Raw genomic sequence first — 20,149 nt, 5'->3', positions numbered from 1 at the left:
ACCTTCCTAAGATGATTTCTTCAATTTTGAAGTCCCCTCATCTTGGCCATGTCTTTTCTTATGTTCTTTGTCATTATAACTCTTCAAAGCCACACTGTGGGAACGGTTGGGATTTCGATAGTCTGTCCCCTGGCGAATTGTCTAGGCTTTCGTCCCTCTATCGTTCTTCTACCATTTCTTCTCTCCTTACTCCTGGAAAGGGGAGAAGTTGTTGCAGTTGTTACATCAGTTCTTGGTTCGCCTTTTGGGCCTGTTCGTGCATTGTTGCCATCTTTAAGATTGTTGTTTGTAATGCTTCCATTTCGTTTTGCAAAGTAAATATTTGCTCATCTTGTGTTGGAAGATTATCTTGGAGGCCATTTTTAGTGTCAACAGTATCTAATTTGTTTTACGTCCCCTACCTAGCACGCCAAACTATTGATGACGAAATTCTCCTGGCCACTAACTCAACAAAATATTGACACGGGGGCTAAGGATATGGCAACTGGAGCCAAATGCATACACTTGTGAGACAGTAGAATGAACGATAGGTCACCTAGGCACCGATGTGGTACCGACCAAAGGCACTCCGACGCTTAAGTTAGATGATGAACCATAGAAGTTGAAGTTTTTAGTGTTGGTTGATTTCTCATACCTTGGAACGGGATGCCTTTGTATCTGTTATAGCAATTTGAGTTTGAATATGTTGGATAGCATAATCCTAGAAGGATTTTGGGGGTTCTATTGACTCAATTCAATTTTGAGTTGATTTCCTTCCGAAGAGAATCTTGGTTGTTACCTTACCTGTTTGACACGTGGTCTTCAGGGTCTTGTTAACAGAATCCCGATATTTATTCAAAGATAGTTTGACTTGTGTCTTTTATCTTCAGTAGTCTAGTATTTATGTCGAACATCGATCTATTTATCTCGGATCTTGAGGAGTTATCTCGGATGACTTTTATTCTGTCTATACTTACTGAGCTAACCTCCTTTACTGAGGCTTTGTTATCGTTATAACACTTTTTGATGACGTATTACAGATAAAGTATATCTTTGAATAACTTCAATTATCACACGTGGTGACTTAATTTTCATGACGTGTCATCGGTTCATTATTTTACCCATACAACATTATTCCTAAAAATCATTTTTATCAATACTTTATTTTCACTTTATTGAAAGTTTTCCTATTTTGACAATTAATTTTCACAAAATCCATAATTATTGTTGTAAATATAATATTTTTAATGATTCGTAAGGTAAGGAAAATAATATCCAAGAATTTGAATAGCTCTCAAACATAAAATAACATTTATATAATTCATAGTTCATATAATATGAATAACCATATGTACTATATCTGGTGTGCCATATAAAACTTCTGTGTACCATAACCAATATCAAATCTATTATACATCCACACCTAATGTTCAAAAGTGTAGTAGACCATAGGAAATGGGGAAACTTTCAACAACCCTCGGTGTTCCAGAGGAATCGAAGGTGTGAACTCACGTCCACTTCTATATTACGTGATCATAGCAAGGGATAACAAAATATAAAACCCGCACAACCATATCCATCAAGTCTAATAAGCCAGGTAAGGTAATGGTACACATAAAACTCATAAATCCATAATCCTAAAAATTATATCCGTTATACAAAAATATTATTTTTCCACCAATTTCATCATATCAATAAATCCAAAAATTACCAATATAATTATACATTCATATACTCATAGTCAAAAATTGAAACCATATCTTTACCAAACTTTTATGCAATTATCTCAAAAAAATAATAAATCATATAAAACATATATTGCACAATATAAAATAATATAAATATATACTTTCAAAAATAAAATACCACTAATAATGTAAATCATATTATAACCCACCAAATCATTTTCAAAAATAAATTTCACTTACAAATAATAGCTCAAGTTTAACTAGTCGATGCATCGTCTCTAATCTTGATCCCTGTATCTAAAATAATAATAAAATATTGCCTAGCTTCAACAATTAAATCGAAGATGTTGGTGCATACTAATGTTCTAAAATAATTTTTACAACCCTAAAATTACCAAAATTTGATATCAAAGGATTCAATTATACTGCAAACCCTAAATATCCTATACCCAAAATTGGAATTTTTCACTCAAAAGCCAATATTATGGAATTGAACTTTTTATTGAGTCCTATTAACATCTAATTATACAAATCCAACTTTATTTTGATTCTAGCTTGCCCAAATACAATCCAACTTATCCAACATTAAACTTATCAATCCCAAAATGGAAAAAATATAAAACGAGGTCCGAAATTCACAAACTTTGAATCAACAAAAAAGCATGAGATGAGAAATACATTGTTGTACTCACTTAGTCCAAAAGTGTCACCAGTGGATGGAAAATCTACTAAAAGTTTTGGTTAAATTTGATGCTAATGTATCTCTCAAACGGTAAGGAATCTTCTTAAATGGAGGCTGGATTTAAGCTCATAGGATCTAAATAGAGGGTAAAAGTTATGGGGTGGTCCAAAATGACCATAAAATGGGCAAATTTTGGTGACTCGATAAGAGCACCACCATCAATTTAATTGGACCAATCTAGGCATGTTCAATGGCAGATAAGGCTGGAATTTTAAGATTTTGATTTCTGGTGAGTGCGTTTGAGGGGTGACCAACATGTACACTGTTTTGGTGGCTGGAGATTAGTGAAAAGGTGGATCCTATTGACTAACAAAAGGGGTTTTAGCTCAACCTAATATCTCATGGGTTTGGTTAGGTGTAACAACTAGTCTCGGAAAAACATTTAGATTTTGAACTTTGGACCAAGTTGACCAAATGGACTATTTATGAGTCCCAAGTTTGAATTTTTGTATAGTAAAGAATTTTCTTTTAACTGGTATAACATAGCATAGAACTTGTTGATACGGGTTCGTAAACTAGCGGTATGCTTAATTTTACATTATGATTACAAGTTATGGTTTTAGAAAGTTTTAAGATTAAAAATTTTATATATGTCCAAACTATTCCTCAAATTTTGTCTTTTAGTAGATCCAAGGTCTATATATATTTCAAGAACATTGCCTTTATAAAACAAATTCAAAAATATTTAAAAATTCCCAAAACCCTTCAACGGACCTGAAACCTGCGAATCGGATCAATTCGATCCATAACCACCACCAATCAGCTCATATCGGTTTTCTTCTTTTATGGCCACCATTGACCACCATATGTCGATCAAGGGTATTAATCATCATACGGCAACCTTGGCCTCCAAATCTCTAGCTAAATCGCCACTGAACGCATCCAGATCGAACCAGCAAATTCGGCTATAAGAACCTAGTGGTCACCATAGATTTTGTCATTTTTTTACCATTTATAGGCCAACCCATATCCTTTATCCCCTATTTTGAATCCTCTGAGCTCAAATCCTACCTCCATTTGTCGAAATTCCTCATGGTTTGATAGATCCATCAATATCAAATTCAGCTAAATTTTTCAACGGATTTTTCGGTGGCCAACAATATTTTTGGATCAAGTTGATCTTGTATTCTTGTTATCCATTCCACAAGCTTTCCATAGATATAAAGTGTGTAAATTTTGAATGTTATTTGATAATTTTTTCATTTTTAGGTCAATTAGTTAATAAGGGTAAAATTTGGATTGTGTTTGGATATAATTAGATAAATTGGACAAAATTAAAATTTGATTAGTGTAATTAGATGTTAATAGCACCCAATAGAAGGTTTAGTTTCATTAAATTAACTTCCAAATGAAAAATCTAATTTTGGATACCAGGTTTTAAAGGGTTATAATATAAGTGGACTGTTTGGTATCCAATTCATAAAAGAATTGTATAGGGTGTTTTAAAACATTTGATACATATAAATGCCATGGGTTTGATTTTTGGAATCTAAAATATATTTTTATTATATTATAGGCTTCCATACTAAGACTGGAGGAGATCCTACGAAGGAGTAAGAGTGGAACACTAGTGGTATTTATGAGTAGTTTATATTTTTAAATGATTTTTGGGCATATTAACACAATTATGCGTGGTTTGATTTAAATATTTATCGTATATATGTATAAATATATGCTTTTAAATATATGTGGTATCAGTTCATATGACTTTTGATAAGATTTTAAATGGTTTTAAGTTCAAATGAATTTATAATGAATTTGAAAATTTTGGTATTTAAGTTTCTAGGTATTTGAGTTGATTTTTAGCTCTTTTGAAAAATAATCAGTTTTGAGAAATTGGATTTGAAATTGTATATTTCAAAATCATGTTTTAGTCTTTATATTTCAGAATGCTCAAAAATGATTTATAGTAATATATACTTCCCTATTGGTCGGTAGGAAATAATGATTTTGAATAATTAGAGTGTTTAAATAAATGGTTTGGTTTGAATATTAAATTTCAATTTATGGTACTATATTTGTTTAGTGAAAGTACAAAGTATAATTTTAAAAAGATGGTTTATAAATACTGTATTTTTTTGTTTTTAAAAGGCATGGCATGTAATACTAGTGGTTTGTCCATGTTATTAGTCGCATGCAAGCTTAGTCATCTTATATAAAGTCGTAATATGAGAGAATAATAATATGTTATGCACCACTCTTTCAGAATGATGATGAGTTTTATGCCTCTCCCTCGTGACCATAGGATGAATGATTGTCAAGATATGAGAGAATAATGATGAATTGTGTCTCATTCTCTCAGAGTAATAATAACTTGACTGTCATTCCCTCAAAGTGATGATAAATTGTGTGTCATCATGCACCATCTCGCAGTAGTAGGTAAATCGTATAGTATATTATATATGTTCTTCCTTATATACATATTTTGACGATTTTATTACATTTCATTATTATTTTAAATTATCATTATATTGTTTATTGTCCAATATTAAATTTATGTTTCAATTGGTTAACGATGTTTTAAATCCTTTACTTATCAAATTTTTTTTTTTTTGGGGTATTGTTTAGGGTTATAAGTTGAGTTTTGTGAAAGGTTTTAAAAAGAGAAAATTTTCAAAAAAGTGAAAGGGAAGTCTTGAGTGAAAAGTTGTGAGATTAAATGATTACTTTCATTTTATTATTTTATTCCACTTACTGAGTTATTTTTATAGTTTTATATTTATTTTTTTCCTAGTCATTAATTGACAAGTTATGCACACTGAATTTGGTATATTCGTCATCTTTTCAGTATATCATCATCTCATATCTTTATCTTCATTGTTATTCCATTGTTTATATACTTTCCTTTTTGTATACTTCCTTTGGATTTATCATTTATGTTGTTTTTCCTTTAGTATTAAACTTTATTTTTCTAAGATTGCTCTAGTGGATTGAATTAATATGTATGACTTTATTTTATTTTTTTCTCTTGGTTCTTAGGTTAGAACCCTTGATGCATATGATAATAATTTTATGGGAATTTTATTAATAATGTTTATGAGATTTTATTTATACTGTTGATTTAATCCAGTTTATGGTGAGGGCTCACTTGACTTTTCAGTATTGATTTGGTGGGATTTCCCTAGACGGGATCATTTTGGGTGTCCAAAAAGGAGCTTAGGGGTGGTCTTGTCATTAAGCCTTACGAGTTGAAGGTATATAATGGGTATTTTTTTATATTGTTTAATGATGAGTATGCTTCCCCATATATGTATATATATATATATTGGTCTTAGGTCCACTAAAATATAAAAATTTAAACTGGTTTGGACATAGATAAAATACTTATGCTTAAAATATCCCATAACTATAAACTTTTAATTGTAACACAAAATTAGATGTATCACCAGTCTACGAACTCATGTCGACAAGTTTTAGGCTACAGTGTACTACTCAACCTAAAATTCTTGCCCATACAAAAGTCAAACCTATGGGCCACTTAATTCTAATTGTTTAATTTTGGTCAAATCATTTAAAAACTTAAATTCTAATTCATTTCTTAAGGCAGATTGTCACAATATATATATCTATACAATTAGGCTCATATCAGGACTATCTAATATTTTTAATATCAGATCTTCTTTTATTGGTCCTTGATCACATTAAATGCTATAATTTAAAACTTAAAAAAATTAATAAAATATGGATTGAGTGACACATTAAAATCCTATTTGTAAAAAGTGAACCAGATCAGGAACTAATAATTAATAAATCTAATTTTAAATCTCTATTTTAATGTTATTTAAAGGTTGTAAAAGAAAATCCCAAAATTAGTTTTGATATTAAAAATATAATTTAAGTCCAACTTCCTATATGTATTGTTGGAAACATCTTGCCACACCGCTTGATTTTTAACATAAAACACTAGTTATCCAACTTAAAGTGCTTTGTTTGACCAAATACCAAAATATCCATCATTGTTTTCTTTAGGAAAACTTTTGTAGAGTCTCTCATGCTAAGAAATTTCATCTTTTAATAAGTTTGGATTGTAAAAAGTTTATTTTAACCTCATGTGGGTTAAAATATATATCAATTTAATACCTTATCCTTTTTATGAATGTGCACCACAAAATATGATTTATATTACTTTTACATAAAAAAAAAAATACGATTCCACCAATTTAGAAAAATTATAATATTCATATTTATATTGTTATTATGAAAATCAAAATAATTAACACATAAAAAAAGAAATCAGTTAATGCAAAGCAATTTAAATTTCAAATATATATGTATCTAAGAAATTTCTTTGCATTTTTTATATCAAATATAAATATATTTACTAAATTAAGAAATTAACGTTTATTCGGATGATGAATTTGAAACTTTTAGGAGGGTTAATGATATTTTATCAAATCTTAAGGAGGTTTGTGAAATTTTCTATTTTCTTTTTCAATTCTAATATATATAGTTCTTAAATTATAATTGCTTTGGAGAAGAGTGTCATTCTAATCCTTTCACTTTTTTTTTTTTAACTACTATTAGCTTCTTATCTCGAGTGTTTAGGTAAAAATGTTATTTGTCATAATCATTGGTGAGATCTATATGTTGTATGGAAGTTGGCTATTAATTAAAGTTTTATTTTTTAGAATTTGATTTTTAATTTGAAAAAATAAAATTATATCATAAACTTTTACTCATGTTGAAATTCGTTTTCTAAACTATTTTTTAAAAAGTAATTTTCCTACTAAAGTATTGTATTAATGTTAAATTGCTCATCCTTCTAAAATTGTTTTGCCATAAATTAACATTATTGGCCTTATTATATTTAAATCAACTATATATATAAATAATAAGGTAAATTTCACTTTAATATCTTAAAGTTTCAAGATTATGTGATTTAGTTCTAAATTTTTTATTTGGATGAATTAGGCCCTAAAGTTTCAAAATTAATGCAATTTAGTCCAACTTCTAATAAAAACAGTGAACGTTAATGTGCTAACGTTACGATAATATCATGCTGATGTCATAATTTATTTTCCATAAACAAAAAAAAATTGAAAAAAACTGAAAAAATACATTTTTTATTTTTCCATTTTCTATTTATGATTTTTTTTTTTGAAAAATTGTATCAGTTCCTCTTTTTTATTTAAATTAAAAATATCTACAGTTATAATTAAATATTTTTGGATCTAAAATTAGGTCAAAAATTTAAAAAAAAACTTGAAATTTTAAAAATTAAAAATAATTTTTTTGTGCTCAAACCGAAAAAACAATTAGACCAATATACCAAAATAAAAATTACAACAAAAATAAAAAAATAATTTAAAAAAAGTTCTTTTCATTGAAAACAGACATTTGTTATTTTTCTATTTTATATTTATGATTTTTTATCTAGAAAATTGTATCTGCTCTTTTTTATTTAAGTTAAAATACCCATAATTATAATTAAATATTTTTGAATCTATAATTATACTAAAATATAAAAATTAAAATACTTTATTTTCTAAAAATAAATTATGATATCAACATGATATCATCCTAATTTTAGCTGTTATGTCTAACAGTTTCTTTAGAAATTTGACCAATTTTACCTTCATTTGAAATTTTGGGATCCAATTCACTTAAATCAAAAGTTTAATGTGGAAATCGCATAATTATGAAATTTTAAAGCACGAAAGTGCAATTTTCCCTAAACATATGCTCACTCACGAATTTTATTTTGGACAAAATTGGCAAGGAAAAAAAAAAAAAAGAACCAAAATATTTGTTTATTTATATTATTATTCAATTTTTATCAATTTGGATTCAAAAGAAATTATAATTTTGACATATTTTGTTTATTTTAATAGTTAATTTTTGAATATTAGATGATCAATTTTGTCAAAGGATAGCAAAAAATTTTAAAAATGGAAAAATTTGATATTATGCAAAAGTTTAAGGGAAATTGCTTCAAAAAATGGTTTGATTATCATTTTTATCAAAGAGTGGGGTTATGGTTGCGGATTGGGTATGTTGGAGAATGGCAGTGTAGTATTTTAAAGTTATTCCAGGTGATTTTGGTATGAAATGGAAATTGGGTGGTAATAATTGATTAATGATTTGGGGAATGGTAGGTAATTTAGTAAGAGAAGGTTCGATGTAAAATAAAAGGTTTTTGGTAATTTCGAAATAAGGGGTTGATTTGGTTTGTGATTGGGCAAGAGGGGTGAATGGTTGGCTAGATGTTAAACTGTATGGATTGTATGGTTTGGTCAAAGCGGTTTGATAATTGATTTGACTGATTGGGATAGGATGAGGAAGATGAGTGGATTCTATGGGAATTATGGATTGATTTTTGGTTATTTGATCCTCATCAGGGAGTTTTTGATTATGGGGTGATTGGATGTGATGTTGAGAAAGAGGGATAGATGATCCCTTGTGATTGGGAGGAGGAATCAATGATTCCTTTGGGGTTGATGACCCCTTTTTCTTGGGAGGCATGATAATCCTGCAGAGAGATTTCTTTTCCTGTAAAAATTCTCGGGTTAGGAAATCAGGTATGCAGTTTTGATTTCCTTTAATGTATACAATGTCAAAGTCAAAAACACTTAAGATAGCTTGCCATCGGGCAAAAATCTGTTTAGATGCAAGATTTTGAACATCTTTTTCTAAGATATATTTGGCACTTTGGCAATCAATGCGAACTAAAAAGTTTTGATTAAGTAAATCATCTTGAAATTTGGATATACATAATACTAAAGATAAAATTTCTTTTTTAATAGTACTATAATTGATTTGAGAAGATGTCCATGTTCCAGAATGAAACCGGACGATTTGTTCTGGAGAATCAGAGTTGATTTTTTGTAATAGAATCCCTCCATAACCTATGTCGGAGGCATCAGTTTGAACAATTTTGAATGCAGAAGGGGAAGGGATGCCAAGACAAGGAAGAGTCTTAACATAGAGTTTGATTTCTTGAACAAGCTTAGTATGAGTGGAAGACCAAGGTGGAGGTTCTGATTTTAAACGATCAAACAAAGGTTTACATTTGATTCTTAAATTATTATAAAATTCAGCAATATAATTTAAAGATCCTAAAAATCTTTGTAATTGATTTTTATCTAAAATTTCATCAGGAAATTTGTTAGCAAATTCAATAGCTCTTGTGATAGGAGTGATTTGGGATTGGTAAATATTAAAGCCTAAAAATCTGATTTTGGTTTGGAATAATTTGAGCTTAGAGGCAGAAACAACTAAACCATGTTGTTTGATTATGTTTAAAAATGTTGTTAAATGTTTCCAATGTTGATCTATGGATTGTGAATAAACTAAGACATCATCTATATAAACAATGGTAAAATGACTGTATTGATTAAAGATGTCATTCATCATATGTTGGAATTCACTAGGAGCATTTTTTAAACCAAAGGGCATTACATTCCATTCATAATGACCAAATGGAGCAACAAAAGCGGTTTTATATCTTTCTGATTCATTGATTTCTATTTGCCAAAATCCTGATTTCATATCAAATTTGGAAAAAATAGTAGCTTGATTAAGTCTTTTGATTAAATCTTGTTTATTGGGAATAGGATACCTAATCCATTGAAGACACTTGTTCAAAGGTTTATAATTGATTACTAATCTAGGGGAGCCTCTTTCTAATTCAGCATTTTTTTGGACATAAAAGCAGAACAAGACCAAGGGGATTCACTAGGACGAATTAATTTTTTCTTTAAAAGATCATTGATTTCTGTTTTGCAGTATTCCATTAATTCTTGATTCATTTGGATGGCTCGGGCCTTAGTTGGAATGTTTCGTTCATCAAAATCTTTTATATAAGGAAGTTGAACAATATATTTAGCTCTATGCCAAAAGGCATTAGGGATTTCAGTACAGATTTCTTTGATTAAATGTTGTTGGAAATCAGTAATTTTTTGTTGATTATAAGAGGTAGATAATTGATATTCGATGTGTTTATATTTAATTTCGTCTTGTAAATAATGTAGGTGTTTAGTTTTATGTTGAATGAAATTAAATGTTTTTAAATTAGAATTTTGTTGTATATTTTTTGATTTCTGAATAAATTTAAATTTGATTTTTTCACCTAAAGGGTGACTAATGATTCCATCATGTTCTGTGGTGAAGGGGTATAACAAAGAGAGAAAAGGGGTGCCTAATATGACTGGATCTATTAAATTTTTAATTAGAACAAAGGAGGTGATAAAACAGACATTTTGGTGGCAAATATGGGCTTGATTGATTTGATACTTTAAATCCATTTTACTACCATTGGCAGAATTTAATTTTTCTTTGGTTTTGGTATAATATTTACTAGGTACAAGACCTTCTTGAACACAGTTTAAATCTGCACCAGAGTCTAAAAGTGCAATAGTTGATAATTGAAAGTTTTGAATGACTATGGTGATTTGAATGTGCCATTTTTTAAGTGTAGGTTGGGGATATAGAGTTTGATTAGAGGATGTAGGTTGAATTTTTAATTCTTTTATTTCTTTTTTGATTGATTTACATTCAGATTGTAGATCATGAATGGTGATTGAAGTTTGTTTTCGTGTTTTATTAGGTTTTGAAGGAGGTGATCCTAGATTTTCGTGTGACGGTTTATCTAAAGTTTTTAAACTAGGATTAAGGAGTGGTTTTGTAAGTTTTTCAGAGAGGTGGCTAGACACGACTGTTGATTTATCTGGTGGTTCTCCTGTTTCTTTTGGTAATATGTTTTTGTTTAGTAGAGGATAATAATCTTCGAGAAAATTAAAAAACAATATATTAGTTTTAAGATCTATCATTGTTTCTTTCCAGCTAGATAAAATATGGGCTTTTTGTTCTTTAGTGTGTGATTGTTGGTAATTTAATAATTGATCTTTATGTTTTTCTAATTTAAATTCTTGATTTAGATATTTGTAGTTTGGTCTCCATTGATTAGGATAGAATTGGTGGCAGATTTCATTGTGATGTTTTAATTTTGGTATAGATCTGAATTTTTTATTACTAGATGAACCTAAAGATATATTAGAATTATTATTAATAGATTTACTAAAGACAGACTTACTACAAGAGGGACGACAAGAAGGATAACTAGTAAGTTCTTCATTAATTATGTCTGGTATTTGGGTTCCAGTAAGCGATGACCTAGAGCTGGTACTTAATCTAGAACTAGTAGAAGAATTAGTTCTGAATAATCTATCCATTTTCAAATTTTAATTTTTAAAACTCTATTAATTCAAATTTACTATTATCATATGATTGCTCTCTTCCCTTGACCTCTCAGACCGCTCCTCTCATGCCTCACCTGGGACTTATTGTTCAGACACGGACCATTTACTGTTCAGCTAGGGACGAACACGAATGACAGCAATAAAGTTGGCTTAATAAACCTTTAAAAATTAAGACAAGGAAATGAATGAATTAAGCAGATATAATACTCTACGGGTGCTAAAAGAAGGAGCAAGCATATAGATCGGAACACTTATGGCTCTGATACCACATTTCTAGCCCAGGCTCAACCCGCATCAAGATATTGTCCTCTTTGGCCCAATCCGTCGGGCCTCAAGGTTTTATAGTCAAAACGCGTCTTGAAGGGAAAGGGAGCCCCACGCTTATAAGGCGTGCTTAACTCTCCTTTCCAATCGATGTGGGATATTGGGATATTACACACCCATCCTTCCCCCTCCTGGGGCCCAGAGTCCGTCCTGGCACACCGACCCGGGTTAGGCTCTGATACCATTTCTAGCCCAGGCTCAACCCGCATCAAGATATTGTCCTCTTTGGCCCAGCCCGTCGGGCCTCAAGGTTTTATAGTCAAAACGCGTCTTGAAGGAAAAGGGAGCCCCACGCTTATAAGGCGTGCTTAACTCTCCTTTCCAATCGATGTGGGATATTGGGATATTACACACCTATCTGGTATAGTAGTAGAGTATAACAAGAAGAACAGATATGGAAGGGGTAGAGTATGAATATAGATGCGGAAGGAAATGGAAATGACAAACAAGGGGAAAAGGATGTAGAGTATAACAACAAGAACAGACAGAGTATGAATATAGCTGCGGAAGGAAATGAAAATGACAAAAGATAAAGGCGGCGAAGCCAGCCAAGAACACCAACAAGGGAAAGGAAGTAGAGTATAAACAAGAAGAACAAGAACAAGAACAGAGTAGAATAAGATTAAGCAGAAGGAAATGAAAATGACAAAAGATAAAGGCGGCAAAGCCAGCCAAGGATAATGAAATATAAAATATAATGAAAATAAAATAATTAAATAAAATAATTAAATGAAAATATTGAAGGCGGTATAACCAACCAAGCAATATATGAAAAATAAATAATGTAAATGAGAAATAAATAATGAATGATAAATATGAATGCTTACTTGATTACGAAGAACCAAAGTGTTACAAGCACTCAACACTCAACACTCAGAATAAATAAATTAATTACAGAGTTTTTTGGGATAGAAGAAGATTGAGAGAAGAGGAGAAATCTGCCAGAAACTCTCTAAACGCACTCTTAGCTTCCGTAGGAAAAAACTCTAAAAATGGAAAAAACTTCAAAAATTAACTTGATTTTGGAAGAGGAATGGGGCTCCTTTAAATAGGCAAAGGAGGACTCGATTCCTGTTCATGAACAGTTGATTGAACAGTGATTGAATAGTGTGCTGTCGGGCACAGTTGATTGAACAGTGAGGAACAGTTGATTGAACAGTGATCTGCTTTCGTCTCTTTTTACTGTTCATGAATAGTGATTGAACAGTAAGTCTCGTGATCTGCTTTTGTGGGTGGAATTTTGAAAGTAACTTTGTACTGTCAAAGATTCCTTCTGTTGATTATGACTTCAGGCTTCCAGCATATTGTTGATGTTGTGATCTTCTTTGTCATCATACTGGTAAGTGTTATCTTCGTCTGGATCGATTTCTATATCTTTGTCTGATTCTTGATTGTTATTGATGATTCTTTCAACATCTACATTGATGATTTTTTGTTTTTGGAACATTTTATGATAAATAGCAGCAAGGTCTGGATACATTGTTTTGTAATGAAAAGATGTAAATACATCATTCCATACATAACGAAATCCTTGATGTAAATATAATTTTGTATATTGATTTTCTTTTGCTAAAAAATATTTTTGATTAATGTGTTGGAGATTAAAATTGTCTCCATACACTGCAGCTCTCCAATGGCGTAGCTGTTGAGTGATTGGTCGGGAACATCTTCGTACCTGTTCGTCTTGGCGGAAATGATTAGTAGCATATTTTGATTTTTCAAAAGTGATTAGGTGGCGTGCTGGTTCCCATCCTTGGATCCATTCGGGGGGAGTGGATGTGATGTGAACAGCAATATATCCTTGTTGTTTTAGTGGTGCTGAATGGTGAGGTAAAAAGAGGCAGGTGATGGCCATTTTGATTAGTTCAGTACAGTTGTGGGTGAATATAATGGTACCAACTAATCCCCAGTCAAAGAGGGTAGCCCAAGTAATTGTTTTATTTTGAAAGATGAAATTATGAAAGGTTGGGGTATATAGGCCAACACGGTAAATACAATAACTGATTTGGTGAGGACAGCCAATATGATTGAGGGGTATATTTTCAGGGTCACATGTGGTACATTTGATATTGGAAGGATGCAAAGCAGCTTCCGAATAGACATACATACCACGGGGACAGGTATTGGGTGATTGGATAAATGAGCGTAACATTTTTTGAAGAAAATTGAATTCATCATAAAATTGTTTTCTTTTGATTTGCCAAATGCGGAAAATAATATCACTGGGTAAGCCAGCTTGATGTAACCATTGATTAGGATAGAAAAATATTCGGACAGGATTCCAAGGTAAGGTGGAATTTTTGATTAAAGGATAAGGATTGTCAATAAGCTGAAAAGGTTGATTGGAATGGCTAGTTGAAGCTTGATTGGGATTAGAAGGTTGTTTTTTGGTCCAATAATCTAGATCTTGTTGAAGGTGATTAATGTGGAGTTGGTGGATGGCATTGTTGTGGAGTAAGGTTTGGATTTGGTGTTCAAGGCATTGATTTTTGTGTTTGAGTTCATGGACTCGGAATTCTAAAGGATGATGTAAATAAGGGTTATTGAGAAGATCAAGTGGGTCTTGATTTATTTGATTGATGATGTTTTGTGGGTTGATAATAACAGTGTTTGGTCGAGGATGATTATGTTGCATTTTGTGGGCTGATTGGGAACTAGAAGCTTGATTAGAAATGATTTGTTGGACGGAACGGAGAGTTTTTGAAAACTCTGGATCCATTCTGACCCAAGGGTGAACAAAGGCTTTTGGACCTAATTCTCTATGGGTGATTTCAAGGGCTTCACAGAGACTATAATAGCCTCGGTATTGGGTATTGATTTGGCCTGCTATTTCATGGGCTATTTGGGACCAGGTTTTATAAAGGCCAGGGTTTGGGCCTGTGAATAGGATATAATGGGAATAGTATTTACTATCGGGCTTTTGTTTGATTGATTGTAAATAAAAACAAAGGTTATCAAGGGTTTGAATAAAATTTAATTTTTCTTCTGGTGATTCAAAATGGGTTTGGTTCCAAATGGAATTGATTAAGGCTCTTTGGGGGATATCTAGTTCAAATTGGGTTGGGAAATTCTTTTCAGAATTTTCTCCACTCCAAATTGGAACAGATGTGCTGTTGATGATCATGTAGCCGCTGGGGCGAGACATGCTGTAATGAGAATGATTAGAAAAAGGATATTTTAAAATAATGCAAAGAGTTGGAAAAAATGTAAAGATATATGAATATATTTTGCAAAATAAAGTTTGAATGATATGAGATGTATAAAAACATGATTGATTGAAAAATGGAAGATAAAAAGGAGGACGATGGATTTGGATTTGATTAAGCTGTTTTGAAATAGATTGATCTTGAAGAGTCTGGACATTATTTGATTGAAGTAAGAAATCAAATTTGATTTTTTCACCTAAAGGGTGACTAATTATTCCATCATTGTTTGTAATGAATGGGTATAATAGAGAAAGGAAAGGGATTCCGAGGATGACTTGATCTGTCATATTTTTAATAAGAACAAAAGAGGTTGTATAACAGATTTGATTATGACAAATTTGGACTTGATTAATTTCATATTGTAAATCCATTTTACTACCATTGGCAGAATTTAATTTTTCTTTTGTTTTGGTAAAATATTGATTAGGGATAAGACTTTCATGAATGCAATTGAAATCTGCACCTGAATCTAAAAGTGCAATTGTTGTTAATTGAAAATCTTTTATGAGTAAGGTGATTTTAATATGCCATTTTCTAAGTTTGATTTTTTGAATTGAAGCTATACAATTATGATGGGAAGATCCTTCTTCCTGTTCATCAGGTTGACCAGGATGGGGTTTATCCTGAATGAATTGTAAGCGATGTTTGATTAAATGATTTTCCATTTGTAATTCTTTAATTTCAGACTTGATTGTTTTAATTTCTGTTTGTAAGTCTTGAACAGTTATGGGTTTATTTTTGGATTTATTAAATGTTTGCAAGGCTTCTGTTAAACATATTTTTTGAGTACTTTTATGATGTTGATTTGTTTCTTTGTGATTATCAGTGATGATCTTTTTATATTTTTTCATGTATTCTATTCTTTCATCAGGATTTTCTAATTTACTAAGTAATTCTAAAATGATATCTTCATCTTCTGTGGAAGTAGTTAAGACACTAAGTGATTGATTACAACAGGTATCTAGACAACAAGCATCTAAACATCCTAAAGTAATTTTAGGTTTATCTGTGTCACTGGTGGATTCAGGGTGACTACTTGATTCATCAGAACTTGATTCAGTGTAAATATTGTTTTCACTATGTTCACTATCGGTGTTGTGGATGCCTAAGACATTGATTAAATTTTGTTTTTGATCTTCAGGTATTTCTAATTGTTTGATTGTTTGTTTAACTTTGCAATTATTGGCAAAATGACCAAATTTATTACATTTAAAGCATTTAATTTTTGGTTTATCTTTTGAATCGTTTTTATGTTTATTTGATTTATAGAATTTATCAGGATTGGGTTTACTATACTTATGGTTTTTGTAATAAGTTTTATGATTTGAATATTTATTGTTTCTAAAAGTATTCGTATGTGATTTGTTTTTTATTTTGTTTTGCCTAGAGGGTGCTATAGTAGATAGACCATATTGTTGACAAAAGTTTCCTAATTCGTATTTAGTTTTCTTTTTATCATTATTTAGTTGATTAGCTATTTTCATATCAGTGCACATTTTTAATCCTTCTTTTTTGATGATTGAGACTATATCGCCATAAGTTAATGAATCGTAATCGATGTGACCACTATCATTGCTTAAGACATTTCTGATTTTTCTAGCAAATAATTGGGGTAATCCATTAATAAATTTTTCTTTCCAAAAAGGTTGATTACTATCATCTCTCATCATGATTCCAGTGGTAAATGTTTGGACATACCATTCGAAATCACTAAGAGTAGGACAGTGTAAATTGGTTAATTGACTATGAATTCGTTCTGTGACAGCTGTAGGGGTTCCTATAAAATGTCTAATTATTGTAGCTAACAAGGTATTGACGCCATCTGGGACACCTTGACCTATTGACTCATCAAATATGGGGAATCCTTCTTCATCTAATTTAACTGCATGAATGATTTCTGATTTAGATTGATCTGTTAAATGTTTTTCCCACCAGTAGTGCAATGTACCGGTAAAACCTGTGACTAATAATTCAACAATTTCAGGTTGGGGAAGGTTTTGATTAGTAAAGTAACTATTAGCAACCATGGACATGTGGTGTAATTTGTTTAATATTTCTTGTTCTTTTAATCCATCTATATTCCATTCGTATAATTTATCAGAACTGACAGAGAATTGATTTTTAGAAGTTGATTCTTGAAATTCAGGGGGTAATGGTTTAGTATGCCATTGTTTAAAAGTATTAAATATAGGTTTTGGATTTTTAAGTCTATTAATATGATTATCCAAGGAAGATTGATTTGATTCTGCATCAGAAGAAGATTTATTGTTGATGGTAGCTAAATTTGAAGAAGAGGCTTCATTTTTGGAAGTTTTGAATTGTAATTCTTTTAAGAGTTGACTCAGTTGATTAGTTTTAGTTTGAAGAGTGTCATTCTAATCCTTTCACTTTTTTTTTTTTAACTACTATTAGCTTCTTATCTCGAGTGTTTAGGTAAAAATGTTATTTGTCATAATCATTGGTGAGATCTATATGTTGTATGGAAGTTGGCTATTAATTAAAGTTTTATTTTTTAGAATTTGATTTTTAATTTGAAAAAATAAAATTATATCATAAACTTTTACTCATGTTGAAATTCGTTTTCTAAACTATTTTTTAAAAAGTAATTTTCCTACTAAAGTATTGTATTAATGTTAAATTGCTCATCCTTCTAAAATTGTTTTGCCATAAATTAACATTATTGGCCTTATTATATTTAAATCAACTATATATATAAATAATAAGGTAAATTTCACTTTAATATCTTAAAGTTTCAAGATTATGTGATTTAGTTCTAAATTTTTTATTTGGATGAATTAGGCCCTAAAGTTTCAAAATTAATGCAATTTAGTCCAACTTCTAATAAAAACGGTGAACGTTAATGTGCTAACGTTACGATAATATCATGCTGATGTCATAATTTATTTTCCATAAACAAAAAAAAATTGAAAAAAACTGAAAAAATACATTTTTTATTTTTCCATTTTCTATTTATGATTTTTTTTTTTGAAAAATTGTATCAGTTCCTCTTTTTTATTTAAATTAAAAATATCTACAGTTATAATTAAATATTTTTGGATCTAAAATTAGGTCAAAAATTTAAAAAAAAACTTGAAATTTTAAAAATTAAAAATAATTTTTTTGTGCTCAAACCGAAAAAACAATTAGACCAATATACCAAAATAAAAATTACAACAAAAATAAAAAAATAATTTAAAAAAAGTTCTTTTCATTGAAAACAGACATTTGTTATTTTTCTATTTTATATTTATGATTTTTTATCTAGAAAATTGTATCTGCTCTTTTTTATTTAAGTTAAAATACCCATAATTATAATTAAATATTTTTGAATCTATAATTATACTAAAATATAAAAATTAAAATACTTTATTTTCTAAAAATAAATTATGATATCAACATGATATCATCCTAATTTTAGCTGTTATGTCTAACAGTTTCTTTAGAAATTTGACCAATTTTACCTTCATTTGAAATTTTGGGATCCAATTCACTTAAATCAAAAGTTTAATGTGGAAATCGCATAATTATGAAATTTTAAAGGACGAAAGTGCAATTTTCCCTAAACATATGCTCACTCACGAATTTTATTTTGGACAAAATTGGCAAGGAAAAAAAAAAAAAGAACCAAAATATTTGTTTATTTATATTATTATTCAATTTTTATCAATTTGGATTCAAAAGAAATTATAATTTTGACATATTTTGTTTATTTTAATAGTTAATTTTTGAATATTAGATGATCAATTTTGTCAAAGGATAGCAAAAAATTTTAAAAATGGAAAAATTTGATATTATGCAAAAGTTTAAGGGAAATTGCTTCAAAAAATGTTTATGGGCAAATTGAAACATAGATGAGAGTTGAAAGGATATTTTGTAATTTTCTCTTTTACTTTTAAAAATGTAAAACAAAATTTAAATGTAGCGGCCACATCAACAATGACTTTCGCTGATAATCAATAGTAATTGTGACTATTAGAGCAACTCCAAAGGATTCTTTAAGAATAAAGAGTATCTTTTATATAATAAAGAGCATCTTTAAACGTAAAGAGTAAAACTTTTAAAACTTCTCCAATAATATTTTTTATATCACACTTTTTATTTTTATTTTATCAATGAACATTTATTGTTATGTATATTTCCTTCCTTTTCGTTTTTTTGCTTTTTGATAATAAATAGTAATTAAAATATATCAATATAATATAATAGTTTTGGAATTTGATAAATATTAAATAATATTAATATAATATTAGATATAAAGAATGTGTCTAACTCTTTAAATTTGGAGAGCCAAACATATTTTACATTTTAAAAAGTCAAAATACAAAATAAATTGAAACTTATTACAGAGATTGGCTTTTCAAAATAAAAAATTTATAAAGAATAAAAAATCACTTGGGATACTTTTAGACAACAATAAAACTCTTTATATAAATGTCAAATGGACAAATTTCATCTAGACTCCTTCTATTGTGTTTTAATTACAATTAAACTCCATATTTTTGAAAAATATCATCTAGACAACACTTCAAACACTTCAAATTTAAACTCCCGCAATTAGCTATATGTGAGAGGCCTTTTTTTTTTTTTGGGTAAATATGTGAGAGGCCTTTCTTTCTGTTTTTCATAATCTAAATGATAATTTGAACTTTTCTAGACAGACATGGTATTTTGCTTCGATAATATTAATGAAACCAAGCTTTACTGATTCTAATTTGTTGGAATATTCCAAACAAAAAACAAAAATAGTTACTAGAGAGAAAAAAAAATCAAAAAACAAAAACAAAAATGATAAAATGGAAATAAAAAATGAAATGCTTTCTTTTATTTATTTATTTTTTATATTTATATAAGCATTTTCCCCTTCTTCACCTGTTCCAGTATTAAGAGATTTAATGGAAATGATTTTCCTATTTCAAAAAAAGCAAAAAAAAAAAAAAAAAAGAATCTATTCCGGTATGTTTGTTTTGGTAAACCGCCCAAGGTCCCTTGGTGGTGATCTTCCTGTTGAACTTT

This window comes from Ziziphus jujuba, chromosome 8, assembly GCF_031755915.1.
Source record: "Ziziphus jujuba cultivar Dongzao chromosome 8, ASM3175591v1".
Taxonomy (NCBI): domain Eukaryota; kingdom Viridiplantae; phylum Streptophyta; class Magnoliopsida; order Rosales; family Rhamnaceae; genus Ziziphus; species Ziziphus jujuba.
This window is presented reverse-complemented; position numbering follows the sequence as displayed.